This window comes from Lepidothrix coronata, unplaced genomic scaffold (genome assembly GCF_001604755.1).
Source record: "Lepidothrix coronata isolate B3197 unplaced genomic scaffold, Lepidothrix_coronata-1.0 Scaffold119, whole genome shotgun sequence".
Taxonomy (NCBI): Eukaryota; Metazoa; Chordata; class Aves; order Passeriformes; family Pipridae; genus Lepidothrix; species Lepidothrix coronata.
The window spans coordinates 1070763-1085001 of NW_016690299.1; the positions used below are offsets into that span (position 1 = coordinate 1070763).

At 47.7% G+C, this 14239-nt stretch overlaps 1 long non-coding RNA gene across 2 annotated transcripts in view; it reads left to right on the top strand.

Moving 5' to 3' along the window:
- The first annotated feature begins 877 nt into the window (after positions 1-877).
- The window catches only part of LOC108502471, a 17793-nt gene continuing 4431 nt past the window's right edge, over positions 878-14239 (top strand). For both annotated transcript variants that reach the window (XR_001876491.1, XR_001876492.1), the window contains exon 1: positions 878-989. This is a non-coding gene — a long non-coding RNA (uncharacterized LOC108502471). The remainder of the gene's footprint in view (positions 990-14239) is intronic.

Here is a 14239-nt window from a genome sequence, read left to right on the forward strand (position 1 = left end):
GTCCCTGGAGGTGTTTAAGGACAGACTGGATGTGGCATCAGTGCCATGGGCTGGGAACCACGGCGGGGTTGGATCAAGGGTTGGACTGGATGATCTCGGAGGTCCCTTCCAACCCAGCTGATTCTGGGATTCTGTGATTCTCTCATTCTAAGATTCTATGATTCTGTGATTCTGTGATTCTATGGTGTTGATTTGCACAGCTCTGATTTTCTGTGGGAGCGAACGTGCATTTCGGAACATCCCTTTGGAAAGGGAGAACGCAGCAGGTTTGGGGTGATGCTGCAGTGGAGACACGTTGGAGTGAAGAAAAGGATGTGATCAAAGGAGTAAATAACACATTTTGGCAGGAAATGATATTTTTTGGGAGGTGGGGAGGGAAAGAGGGTTTTCCTGGAATCTGGTCAGGAAAAGTTCTCCTTGTTTTTCCTTCTTGTAAAATCCCAGACTGGTTTGGGTTGGAAGGGACCTTAAAGACCATCTTGTTCCAACCCCCCTGCCACAGGCAGGGATGCCAATAAGTGGCAATTAGTGCTAATTAGGATGCCAGTTGTGATAAATAAAATAAGCAAAAGCTGCTGCAGAACCGATTTCCTGTATGAGCACAAATCTACCGTGAAGGCAGAGCAGTTGCATTCCTGCAGGAATTCTGAAATTTAGGGTTTTCATCTCCTTCTCTTGCTGAAATTTCAGGTTGAACACCCAGTTACTGCATTTTAAAAAATTCCTGTGTCCTTCCTTTCTGCAGGAGGAAAGGGCCAGCACCTTGCTTTTCATGGAATCATGGAATCATGGAATATCCTGAGTTGGAATGGACCCACAAGGACCATCCAGTCCAACCCAGCCACCATCTGGGGGAAGAGCCTTTCCCTGATTTCCAGCCTGACCCTCCCCTGACACAGCTCCAGCCATTAAAGTTTCCCCACAGCTGAGCTGGAATTGCAGGAAGAGAGGGATGACTGTGGTTGGTTCCTGGGAAAAAGGAGCTCTGGGTGAGTCACACAAAAACCTGAATTGTTTTACTCTCTGGATGCTCAGTTGTTGCTTTATATCCTTCCTGTCGTGCCAATGCTGGAAATGTTTGGGCTTTAATTATTTCCTTGCTGGAATAAAAGGTTGAGGGGGAAGAAAAACAGCTCCTAAAGAAGGAGTGGGAAGGATTTTGGCAGGAGGAAAGGGAAGAGGAGGAAAAGTTCCTGCCTGCTTAGAAAGGGATGATGTGAGCAATTACCACTCTGGTGGCAACGGGGTGATGGCAAACGAGAAAATCTGGGCTGAAATATCCTCAGCAAATGCATCTTTCAGGGATGGGACCTTCTCCAAGAAGCATTTTAACCAGGTGTATTTTTATGGAAGCAGTTTTATCTTTGGGATAAAAACCCACGCCGGGTGTTTCCCAGCAGAAACACGGAGAGTGTTCAAACACCACCGAGCCAATTTGCTGGAAATCTCAATTATTTTCCCCTCTGTGGATTAGAAAGTCAGCCCGGGGTCTGCTCTTAATGCCTGGAAAAGTCAACGGGAGGTTTTCCCATTAATTCTCCGGAGGGCTGGATCCCTCTGGTGCTCGGCTGCAAAGCCTTTAAGCTTTTGCTGCTTTTGGTGAGATTTGCATAGTGGGAAATTGGAGCCCGGGAGTTCCAGGAGGTCGGGGCTAATTTGGGGGAGAAATGAGATATCCAAGCACAGCCTAAAAATCCAATCTAACTGGAAGTAGTGCCGGGGAAGTGCCTGGCTTCAATCCAGATTTACATTGCACAGTTGATCCTAAAAAGCGATTTAGGACAAAAAAGCTCTGCCTTTGTGTGGGTTGAGTGGTTATAGGATGTTTTCAGGAGGAATTTTTTCATGGAAAGGGTGGTCAGGCCTTGGCAAGGGCTGATTTTTGTGGGTGCTCCACCTTTAAGTCACCCTGTGGAAAAAAAAATCTGCAGGAAAAACGACAAAGGCAAATAAAAGAAAAGCAGAGTGGGAATTAATTACCTATTTCTAAAGTTAAATATTGAAAAGGCTGAATATTTAAGTGCAGATAGGATAAACAGTAACTATTAATGCAGGAAAAAAGCATTAAAATTCCATTAGATGCCTGACATTTTTCCTATACCTGTTTGAAGAAAACTCTCCCTTGATCCCAATCCTAGTGGGAACAACCACTTTCATTGTTTGATTTCCACCTCAAAGGAGTCTCTACATCAAAGGTCAAAATCATCAATAGTTAACCAAACTAATTAATTAGCTCTCAGGATCACTGCTAGAGCCCAATTTTAACATCATTTTCCTTTAATTCCCCTCATGTCCACCGAGTTGATAAACTTTTTTACAAGTTTCTGTGTTCTAGAAATTTAATTGCGCTTTTATTGTTGTGTTTGGAGTTAATTACACAGCCAACCAGGTTTATCTCTTAGATATTAAATCTAGCAAGTGCTCTTTGAACAATCAATTGATATTTAATTACAACAGAGAAGCTGCCCTATTAAATCTAAATTAAATGCTCATCGAAGACTATTAAAGTGTTACCAGACCATCAAACAGCAAATGCAATACAATGAAACATAAACCCTGATGGGGTTGATTTTGTGGGCCTGCTTTTGAAACCTGAGCAGAAAAAGTGACCTCAGATGCCATTTCCCTTCCTTTTTGGTGAATTCTTTGGCAAAGTTCCCTTCACAACGGCAATTTTACTTCATGAGGAGTGACAACAACATGGAGCCTTTTTTGTGCCTTCCAGCCTGATTTTGAAGAGTTTAGACCAAAGGATTCAGGAGAAGGTTGGGAGAGGAGCATGGAAAAGGCAGGAGACACTTCAGCAGGGATAATCATGGAATCCCAGAATGGTTTGGGTTGGAAGGGACCTCAAAGCCCATCCAGTCCCACCCCTGCCATGGGCAGGGACACCTTCCAGTGGCCCAGGTTGCTCCAACCTGGCCTTGGACACTTGCAGGGATCCAGAGGCAGCCACAGCTCCTCTGGGAATTCTATTCCAGGGCCTCCCCACCCTCCCAGCCGGGAATTCCTTCCCAATATCCCATCTAACTCTGGCAGTGGGAAGCCATTCCCTGTGTCCTGTCCCTCCATGCCTTGTCCCCAGTCCCTCTCCAGCTCTCCTGGAGCCCCTTTAGGCCCTGCCAGGGGCTCTCAGCTCTCCCCTCCAGGGGAACCCCCCCAGCTCTCCCAGCCTGGCTCCACCCTTGGAGCATCTCTGTGGCCTCCTCTGGACTCCTCCAGCAGCTCCACTTCTGTGCTATTTTGGGACCCCGAGCTGGCTGCAGGGCTCAATCCCATTATTCCTTCATCCTTTGTGAGCCCACAAGCTCCCAGAACATCTGGCTAAGCAGAGCAATGTCCCCCAGAGCAGTAACTGGGTTTTCCAATATCCCAGCTCCTTTGGCTGAGCCTGTTTTCCACCTCTGCCCTCGGGAGTGGAACCTGCCTTATCTCCAACCTCTCCATGTTCAGGTGCAGCAGGACCCTTCCTCCCCCCTGAGGAAATACCTGCTGACCACTGACAAAGCAAGGACAGCAAAGCCAAGGGATTCACAGGGACAGAAATTTGAAGTATTTATTTTGATTAAAGGGTCACCACGTTGAAAGCAGGAAGATTTATTTTTCCTTTTGACATTCTACAGAAATTCTACAGAAATTCTACAGAAATTCTACAGAAATTCTACAGAAATTCTACAGAAATTCTACAGAAATTCTACAGAAATTCTACAGAAACACTTAAGAAATTCTACAGAAACTCTTAAGAAATTCTACAGAAACTCTTAAGAAATTCTACAGAAATTCTAAAGAAATTCTACAGAAATTCTAAAGAAAACAGTGCTTAAATGAAAGAGCCAAGAGGTTTTTTTTGGGGGGGTGTGTCTGAAAGGCATTTAAGTGACTCTCATGTTTCATTTTGAAAGAGGAACTTCCATTACTCAAGGAAAGCCATTACTCTGATGAGTTCTGGGTCATCCATCAGTCACTCCCCTAATGCATCATCCATATTCATGCCCAACCTTCTTAGAAGAGTGATGTTAATTTGGGTTTCCCTTGACTTGTTTTCCATCTTCATTTACCTGCACACTCTGAGCTTCCAGCCTGAGATAAGTGGAGATTTGTTTGATGATTTTCCCTGGGTCAATTAGGAGTGGATCAAGCAGCAGACAGTTGGGAACACGCTCCGGGAAGGCTTTTGCCTTCCAGCAAATGGGAAATTAGACGTGGGCACCTGCCAAGCTCAGCCCTTTTTACCTTCTAGAGCCCGTGGCAGAGATGTAAACATCCAGTTTCAGGTGTATTTACACTCAAAATGCATTTGGTTACAGCAGAATCTCATGATCAGCTGCAGGTGTAATATTGACGTGTTATAAAAACAGGAAAAGAAAATTTATAGTTCCCGATTTTTCCCCTCTCATCTCCCGTTCTGAGGTCAAGGTGTTGTTCCATCCCTTCAGGCTGTGCCAGGGGAGGCTCAGGTGGGACATCAGGAGGAATTTCCTCCTGGAAAGGGTGGTGAGGCCTTGGCAGGGGCTGCCCAGGGAGGTTTGGAGTGCCCAGCCCTGGAGGTGTCCCAGGAAGGCCTGACCGTGGCACTCAGTGCTCTGGGCTGGGGGACAAGGTGGGCATCGGGCACAGGGGGGATCCATGGGCTGGGAGGGCTTTTCCAGCCTCAGGGATCCTGGGATTCAGTGGCTTCAAGGCTCACAACCCCACAGTCAATCAGTGTTTTGGCTCCTCGTGGCTCTGCCACCTCCCTGCTGGGCGAGGCTCAAACAGCCCCTGTTCCCCTGGACCTCTTTCCCTTTGGTCCCAGATCCATCCCCTGGGCAGAGACAGTGGTTTGGATGCTCTGAGATGGGACCTTGAGGTGCTGAACAACTTCCCTTTGCAGTCCAGTATTCCTTCTCCTTTTCCTTCCCGTGGAAGAACAAACTGGACGATTCCTTTCCTGGGGTGAGAGCGAAAAACGCTCTTTTTGCCCAGCAGGATGGGGGGGGGAGAAACCCTTTGAGCAGAGCAAGAACAAAGTCTGCTCCTTGCAAGAGCATCCAGGGGGGGTTTGCTGTGCCAGCTCAGGAGCCAGATCTTTGATGGGAATGTGTGAGGAGGGATTTCCACGTTTAGAAGTCGGGAGGGAATGGATTCAGCCGGTGATTCCCTTTCCTTCAAACAGCACAGGCTTTTTCCCAGCAGATTCAGGGAATGTGCTGCTGCATTTCCTCCTCTCAGCTGAGGGCCTTGTCCAGGAGACCTGGGTTATCTTTGAGCTCAGGAAAGCCAAGTGTTAATTCTCAAATCCTTTTTTTATTTTGCTTTTTTTCTTTTTTAACTACGAAATAACATCCTTGGTTTTAGGCAGCTCTAGAAAATTGTTTCCAAGCTTCCACCCACTGCCTGCCCTGCTATGTTTGGGGGCCACCTTAGGTTTTTCACCATGAATAAGGGATCACTGAGTGTGATTCCCACCACTGGAATAAACCCCTATTTTTCAGCCACAGCAGTACCAGCAGAACCCAAAGATGCAAAATTTTGATTACAGGTTTCTCAAGTCCTGAATGTTTTTCCTTTATGACTCTCAACTCAAAGGAAAGTCTCAGCAGTTTTTGGAGAACTGATGAGTCTTGTGGCCCTGTTTTATTTCCCTCATCTTCTGCCAGAGAGATGGATGTGATCTTTAATTATTACCTAAAGTGCTTTCCAAATTCACTGGAGCAATTCCAGTGTGAACACGACTGTCTGGGCTGGCTCCTTCCTGTAGTGGTGGAGCAACGGGAATGCTTTAAGCTGGGAAAGTAGGTTTAGATGGGATATTGGGAAGGAGTTCCTGGCTGGGAGGGTGAGGAGAGGCTGGGAAGAAATTCCCAGAGAAGCTGTGGCTGCCCCTGGATCCCTGGAAGTGTCCAAGGCCAGGTTGGAGCAACCTGGGCTGGTGGAAGGTGTCCCTGCCCATGGCAGGGGTGGCACTGGATGATCTTTAAAGTCCCTTCCAACCCAAATTGTTCCATGATTTCTGGCCATGGTGTTTCTTGTCCCATCCCAGAATTTGCTCCTCTCAGGGCAGAGCAAATTTGAGAGTAGTTTAATAATTCCACCAGTGTTTGAAGTAAGAGAAACAACCTTTCAGCCCGAGCTCACCCGAGTGGGGACTTTTAGATCAACCCTCGTCCAGCTGTTTTATTAAAGTAGTTTAAGCCCAGCTCAGTTAATCCCAGGCAGTTTGTAGGTGGAGAAGGTTTTGCTCCTTTGTGTGCCCAGCCCAAACATCCCCCCAGAGAAGGTGCCCACTACGACACCACAATGATGGGCTGCTGAGCCCAACCCTGGGGCTCCTGTGCTGCCCTAAAACCGAGCCTAAAATTACAGTTTATTGCCACTTTCTGCGTAGGAAATGAATTGTTACCTGAGACTCGCCTTACCTGTGACCCCCCCTGAGCAATCCCCTCCTCCTCCAGGGCAGGTGGAGTTCCCACATCTCCCAAAATGAGATTTCAAGCCTCTTGCAGTTGTTGCTGATGGTTTCTACGCTCAAGTGTGCAATAACCTCTGAGCTTTTTATGCAAAATAGTAAAATTGAACTGCTCCTTATCCCATAATTTTTAAGTGTCCTGGAATTTATTCAATGGAAACTCAGTTATGTGATAATGAGGAGTTGAATGGTAAAAACCCCACTGGAGTGAGACATAAATGGTTTCAGTCTTGTGTTTTTCTTTGGGAAAACAGTTGGCTGTAGCTTCTATCCTGAACAGCAGGTATTTATATATATATAGATAATTTATAAGATGGATAATCAAGTGGATCCACTGAAAGAAAAGGTGAAGGAATGATGTCCCTGAGCCCCTGCTCACTTCACCAGTTCCCACTTCTGCTGAAGGTGTTTCCTCCCAAGCCTGTGTGGGTATAAAGCTGATTTTTTCCTGATGGGATCATGTGGGGTTTAATGTCCCTCTGTAACATCCCCCTGTCCCCAGCAGATAAAAATCCCCCCCATTAGATATTGCCACCCAGTCAGCACATTAATATTCATCATTACCTTTTGCATTTTGCCTTTCAATTAGTTTCCAGCCCACATGAAAGTGCTCCTGTCTGAGCCTATTTAATTAGTTTTCAAGGTAGACTTTCTGTGAGACACTTTCTGCCACTCTGCTCCAAATATAATAGAGATTCCTTGAATCTGCTTTGATAAGTCTGTTGAAAGCACAATCAGCTCTGCTTAGCAAGATAAATCTGGGATAAATTCTGCTGCCAGTGCTTTTCTGAGCTGCTTAAGAATGAAAGTATCTCAATTAATTATTGCTGGTGTGGAGAAATCCTGCCTCAAAAAAACCCATGGTTTTTGTGGAAAAATCTTGACTGTGGTGTCACCCATGGGAGCAAGAGGGTTAAATGTTGTCTGTGGAATATATTTGCCACAAAACCTCTTCTTGGCTGCCAGTCTGTGCTTGAAAAGAGAGCAGGGAGTGAGCAGGGAGTGTTCTCACGTTCACACAGGGGTCAGGGAGTGAGGGAAGGGTTGTAGCTCTGCTCTGTGTAACTACTCTGTGTTTACTACCTGGTGCTGGGCACAGCTCAGAGGTGAGGGTGGTTGTTCATTCAGCAGGAGAGAAATTTGAGAAGATACACCTGCTTCTGGGGTGGAATTGGTGGGACAAGGCTGGTTGGGCTTGGACAGGAAACCTGTGTGAGGGAGGTGCTGCTTGGAGGTTGGGGACAACCTTCCCAGCTCTGCTGGGAACTTCAGCACCACATTTCATGGGATCATGGAATGGTTTGGGATGGAAGAAGGGGCCTTAAAGCTCAGCTTATCCCAACTCTTTTCCGTGGGCAGGGACACCTTCCACTAGCCCAGGTTGCTCCAACCTGGCCTTGGACACTTCCAGGGATCCAGGGGCAGCCACAGCTTCTCTGGGCAACCTGGGCCAGGGCCTCCCCACCCTCCTAGCCAGGAATTCCTTCCCAAGGTCCCATCTAAACCACTTTGAAGCCATTCCCTGTGTGCTGTCCCTCCATGCCTTGTCCCCAGTCCCTCTCCAGCTCTCCTGGAGCCCCTTTAGGCCCTGGAAGGGGCTCTCAGCTCTCCCTGGATCCTTCTCTCCTCCAGGCTGAACAATCCCAATTCTCTCCCCTTTCGTCCCAGCAGAGCTGCTCCATCCCTCTGCTCATCTTGGTGCCTCCTCTGTTCTCCCCCCAGCAGCTCCATGTCCTCCCTGTGCCAGCTCTTTCTGCTGATCCATGGAAATCCTGGAACTTTGCCTCCCCCTTGTTGTCCATGTCACCTCAATCCCGAGAGAACATCCCAGTGCCTGACCACTGCAGAGCCCTCCCTCCTGACACCCCTCAGCCAAAAAACAAGCAGCATTCACTGCCACTCCAGCTGCCTTTCAGGAAGATTTATGGCTTTTGTTGCCAAGCTGGATTTTATAAATAATGCCTTTACTTTAAGTAAGAAGTTATTGGACAGCTGCTGCCTCCGTGGCAGGTTTGATGGAGTAAATGCCAGTGGGGAGCAGTTCTTCTGAACAGATCCATCTTCTGGCACGGAGGATATCGTTGTATCCTTGGCTACAGAGCTGGAAAGGACTGCAAAACAAATGTACTTGTTCTGTTGGCTGAGGTGAAGTGGCCCAAGCCTGGATTGAACGCTCAGGGTGGTGGGTGGGGGGTCCTCTGCTCGCCTTGCAGCAGCTCCTCTCTGTGCTTCAAACAGAACAAGTGAGAGAGAGAATGAAACCAGGACAGAGCTGGAGACAAAAAACATACCAAGAATAGAAGGAAATAACATGATCCAGGTGTTATCCTGGTGAGCTGGTCTATAAAATTCCCCTCCCAGCGAGCACAGGGTTTGCTTTTACAGACGTTGCTGCTGGGGTGGCTCTCCAGGAAACAGGGGCATTAATTCCCTTTCTGGTTGCTTTTATCCATACACATAATTTATCCCTACACATATCAGCTGGCCCAGAGGAGCTGTGGCTGCCCCTGGATCCCTGGAAGTGTCCAAGGTTGGAGCAACCTGGGCTGGTGGAAGGTGTCCCTGCCCATGGCAGGGTTTGGAATAAGATGGTTTTTAAGGTCCCTCCCAACCCAAACCATTCCACGATTCCATGATGAGAACTTTGCCACTCCAGGTTTATGTGAACAGCCCTAAAATGAACAAACCCACGAAAATAAGAATGTTTTGAGGCGGCTCATAAAGTTTGGAGAGTGGCAGCACGAGCAACTGAATCCATCCTTCAGCACAAATTCCCTTCCTGTGTTTCCTTTCCAAGTGGGGCTTGTTCCTTCAGTGAGTGCAGCGTGGAGCACATTTAACGCCCCAGCAGCAGCGATTTCAAAGCTCAACTTGGTGATTTGCCGAATTGTTGTGATGATTATTCGGAAAAAATCTGATAATGATCGAGTTTAAAATGCATCAAACGTTCCCGGAGCTTCCTAACTGATTGTTGCAAAAATAATCATTATGGTGCATTATGCTGAAGTGTTTGTTTTATACTAATTGTTCTGACCTTCTTCCTCTGTGGTTGATGAGATTTCTGTGCATAATTAAAAGGCCCTCCAGGAAAAGAAAAAAAAAAAAGTAGTCAGCAAAGTAATCTATAGGACAAGGAAATGCAGATCATTCCCATCGCCTTAATTCATTTAAAATTCAGTCTTTAATATTCTTCCTTCAGCAGTGCTTAGTGGGAGCTAATTATAAGTCACTTTAGTCTGTTATTAAGATGCACACAAGACTTTTTATCCCCATCCTGAAGCCAAAGGTTTTCGTTTTTAAGGCAGGCAGTGGTTTCTTTGGGAACTCGTGCCCAGGAAGGTGTCCCTGCCCGTGGCAGGGGGAGAATGAGGTGGGATTTAAGGTCCTGCCAACCCAAAGCATTCTGGAATTCTGTGATTCCCTCTCAGCAGGGCTCCCCAGGCCAGCAGGCCTGTGTCCCTGGGGAGGGGGACAGAGCAGGGCAGGGAAAGATGGAACGTGCAGAGAGCAGAGGAAATCTTTCCAGGGGAGAAGATGTGGAGTCCCACGGAGCAGGAGAGCAGGACTGAGGCTCTTCACACCCCTAAATCCTCTTGGAAGTTGTTTTTCCTGAATAGAGAGCAGGACCGAGGCTCTTCACACCCCTAAATCCTCTTGGAAGTTGTTTTTCCTGAACTTGTGGACCAGCTTATTGGGAGTTTGAGCGGCTCCTGGTTATTCATTTTTTTAAATTTCACTTCAAAAGCTCCAGATCCACGAATTGATGATTTCAGCGCTACTTATGTGGATGATGTTCCTCACAAGAGAGCAGTTTGGGGACGTTTTTTTCCTTTTTGTCTTGGCTTTGCCAACTTTAACCAGGAAGAAATGCTGTTGAATAGTCCTGAGACTCTGAGAGCTCTGGGTTTTATTGAGAATTTCAGTCTGTACTTCCAATTAAACAAACTGCCTCTGAAGGCAACACTGATTTGAAGCCTGAAAAGCATCAAATCTGCACGGGTGGCTGCTTCTGTCCTCAGTAATCCGGGTGTTTTGGCTGTGCCATTCTGTCCAGGTGGTTACAAACCCAACCACTGCTTCCCCGTGTTAATCAGCAATTAGGAGTTAATTAGCAGCTCTTTGGCAGCCTCAGCAAAGGAGATTCCTGTAGATGTTAGGGAGGGAAAAACCCCCAAACAGTTAAAACAGGCCTGAATTTCCTGGGTTGGTCCCTTTCTTTCTGGTGTGCTCAGACACCACAGAGATTTTGGGGTGAGTGGTGCTTTATCTTCTCATTGTAAAGTGTCTGTTGGCTCGTAGACATTAAAGAAAAGGTTGCAAAAAATCTCTGGAAGGCTGTCAGTAAATCCTTGGGGAATAAAACAGCTGGTTCAAGATGCAGATCTCAGTAAGGGTTGAATCCTGGAGTTTGTGAGGGGCTTGTGGAGCTCAGCCTGAGTAGCTGCACTCATCCCTCTGAATGAAAGCAAAGTGCTGAGCCCTGTTTAAAGCAGAAATGCTGCGTGAGACAGATTTTTGTCTCTGGAAATGCACATTTCAGAAGCACACAATTCCCTGAATAAAAACCAGGACGTTTTCCAAGGTGTTATAAGTGCTTATTTCAGCTGCTGTGTTCACTAAAGAGAATTAAAGGGGATAAATCTTAAAAAAAGTCAGGGCCCAAAGCCGAGGGTTGAGAGTCCAGTGTCCACAACAAGATTTGCATCTCCTCAGTGCTCCTTCCTCCCACAGCCCTGACATTTTAAATGGGTCAATAGATGTTAAAATCCCATCGATTCATTAATTTTTCAAAGCAAACTTGGAAAAGATGCATCTGGGAGGGAGATGCCCAGTTAGAAAGGTTAATTGTTGTTTCAAGGCACTCGGGAAAATCGATGGGACCGGGAGCTCCCAACGCTTCCCGTGCCAGGGTTTTTGTGGAGGAGCAGCTTGAACCGTCCCTGCTGGAGCCCAGGAGTTCTGTTCCTCATGGAAAGGGAGCAGTGGCTGTGCAGGGACTGGGGCTCAGAGCAGGATAACTGGATCGAGCTCCTTGTCAGTGATGGAAAATCAAGGAATTGTCGTTTTTGGCAAAGGCCAGAGGAGGTTCCAGGGAGTCTCTGGTTGCAGAACACCCAGAGCTGGTTTCAAAGCTGCCGGTGGAGGTCACAGGGACAGTCCCCCAGGAAACAAGGGGCAGATCAGGGGGTTTTATCTGTTCCTCCTGAGGGACAATGTTTAGGGACATTGTCCCTTTTTTCTCCACTGAGGGACCTGTGAGGGAACAGAGGCAGCAGAGCTCACCCAGCACAGAATCATTGGGGTTAGAAAAGACCTTTAAGTTCAAGTCCAACCATCCCCCAGCACTGCCAAGGCCACCACTGACCCCTGTCCCCAAGTGCCACATCCACAGGGCTTGGAAATCCTTCAGGGCTGGGCACTCCAAACCTCCCTGGGCAGCCCCTGCCAAGGCCTCACCACCCTTTCCAGGCAGAAATTCCTCCTCCTGTCCCACCTGAGCCTCCCCTGGCACAGCTGGAGGCCGTTCCCTCTCCTCCTGTCCCTTGTTCCCTGGCAGCAGAGCCCGACCCCCCCCGGCTCCCCCCTCCTGTCAGGGGGTTGCAGAGCCAGAAGGTCCCCCCTGAGCCTCCTTTTCTCCAGGCTGAGCCCCCCCAGCTCCCTCAGCCCCTCCTGCTGCTCCAGCCTCTTCCCAGCTCCCTTCCCTTCCCATCTCCTCCATGTCCTTCTTACCATGAGTAGAAAACAAGCCATTGAGTCCCTCAACCTTTTCCTCATCTGTTATGTTCCCCCCCATGGAGATTCTCCCTCCTTTTGTTGCTGATATATTTATATAAACCTTTTTAAGTCTTTTGTGGCAGTAACCACATGAAATTCTTCCTGGGCTTTGTCCCTTCTCGTTTTCTCCCTGGGTGACCTCACGACACCCTCGTCCCCTGAGTTCCTACCCCTTCTGGAAAGGTTCCAAACTCCCTGTTCTGGTTTAATTCCTGCTGTTTGCACAGCCCAGGGCATTCAGTGCTCACCTGCTGGGCAGAATTCAGACTCGAGATGGAAAACAAGTCCCAATTTCCTGGGGGTGGAAGGGCTCGAGCCCTGGGAAGTGACCCAGGGATGTGTTTTTGGAACAAACTCTGAGGTGAGAAAACAAACGTTTTTCTCCTTTGCCCATGAAATGGAGGCTCAAAGAGATCAAAGGCAAAGGCTAATTTTGGGTGCTGTGTTTGGGGTACCCCGGGCCTGGTTTTGGGGTGAGTTTGGTGCTCCCAGCTCAGCTCCTGCTGGTCCCTTCTCTTCCTGAAGTGCCAACTCCAGCCTAACTCACGGGAACATAAACGTGCCAACAGCTTTGAGCCTTGACTTAATAGATTGAAATGCTGAAACACAGCAGGAGTTTGTTCAGAAAACGAGTGCAGCTCAGGAAAGATGAAGGTGTGTAAAATTAGTGCCGACGAGAGGAGAAAATGAGATTTTTTTAAAGATTTCTGGCACTTCCACTTCAAAACACCCTCATCAGGGCTGTTCTTTTGTCACCCCTCCCACCTCCCCCACCCCGTCCTTGGAGTGTCCTGATCCCGGGATCAGGGCCTGTCATCCCAGGAATTCCTGTCTGAGCCCCACTTTTTAACCAGGCATCAGGTGTGTCCCTGCTCCCCCTCCCTGCACTGATCCTATTTAGATGGAAGGATACAAAAGCCCCATTAGCCTGAGCTAATCTGAGTAATCAGAATTATTTAACAGCCTTGTTTTCTCTGTACTGAGTGAATGTAGCACATCCAGAGATCTTCCTGTGCACAAGGAAACCCTGATGAAAGCTCCTGAGCACCAGACTAAATTAAAATCGTTCATAATGCCCATTGAAACCTTACACAGGAGTTTTAATGAGATATTGCTGATTAGAACTACTTCCAGGATACCTGTCTTTATCCCTTTTTCCTTGGGCTTTAGCAGTAATTTGTATTTTAATGGCCCAACACTGTCCTTTTGTACAGCTCTATTAGATCCTTTCAGATTTTATCCCTCCCCCTTTTGATGGGAAGAAAAATTCCACGGGATTTTCACAATCCAGACATTACTCTGGATTTTTACTCATTGTCCAGCATTCCAACCCTTCCCCAGAGTTTGGGTGAAGGTGAAGCCTTTGGAGTAATCACAGTTGTTATCTGTAGGAGTGAGTGAGCTGGTCATAGAACCATGGAGTCCTGGGATCATGGAATGGTTTGGGTTGGAAGGGACCTTAAAGCTCACGTTATCCCAACTCTTTTCCATGGGCAGGGACACCTTTCACCAGCCCAGGTTGCTCCAACCTGGCCTTGGACACTTCCAGGGATCCAGGGGCAGCCACAGCTTCTCTGGGCAACCTGGGCCAGGGCCTCACCACCCTCCCAGCCAGGAATTCCTTCCCAATCTCCCATCTCTCCCTGCCCTCTGGCAGTGGGAAGCCATTCCCTGTGTCCTGTTCCTCCATCCCTTGTCCCCAGTCCCTCTCCAGCTCTCTTGCAGTCTCCTTTCCTGGCAGCACATTCCTACTTTGGGAATCCTGCCCATTTGATCCATAATTCAGGGCAGAGGACCCTCTGTTTTCCAAGGAGACCATCCACCAGCCTGTTTCGGATCTTATTTCTCCTGGATGTGTCTTTGTCCTCTATTTTTAATAGAGAAGATGTAAAGGGTGTGAAGAAATCATGGTGTGCTGGTTTAAGAGTCAACTAGCAGGGGAAATGAACTCAACTCAAAGGAGAGACCACAAGTCAGAATAACAATTTATTAAAACAACACAGCAAGCACAATCAC